This window comes from Penaeus monodon, chromosome 15 (genome assembly GCF_015228065.2).
Source record: "Penaeus monodon isolate SGIC_2016 chromosome 15, NSTDA_Pmon_1, whole genome shotgun sequence".
NCBI lineage: Eukaryota > Metazoa > Arthropoda > Malacostraca > Decapoda > Penaeidae > Penaeus > Penaeus monodon.
In genome coordinates this window covers 45,698,202-45,698,508 of record NC_051400.1, presented here as the reverse complement: position 1 = coordinate 45,698,508, position 307 = coordinate 45,698,202, and positions in this window count along the sequence as shown.

Here is a 307-nt window from a genome sequence, read left to right as displayed (position 1 = left end):
AAACCCCTTTTTCCCGAACGCAAAAATGACCTGAATCTTTTAAAGGGCAAGACGCGTACGAGGGAATGGACTGTAGCGATCAAATTTTGATTGATTTCTGACCTGCGGGGGACTTAGGTAACGCTGTTTGTTGTATTTTACATTCCTCCGGTCGACAGTTGGGGCGCGAGGAAGAGGTGTTGGGGGGGGGGGGGCGGCGGGACTATGTGGTTGAAGAGCTTTCTCTCAAAGGCGAAAAGGATGTGCGGCCTTTATTTAGAATTTTGGGTGTCGTGTCTAAGGTTCTGGTGAGTGGGAATGATAATTG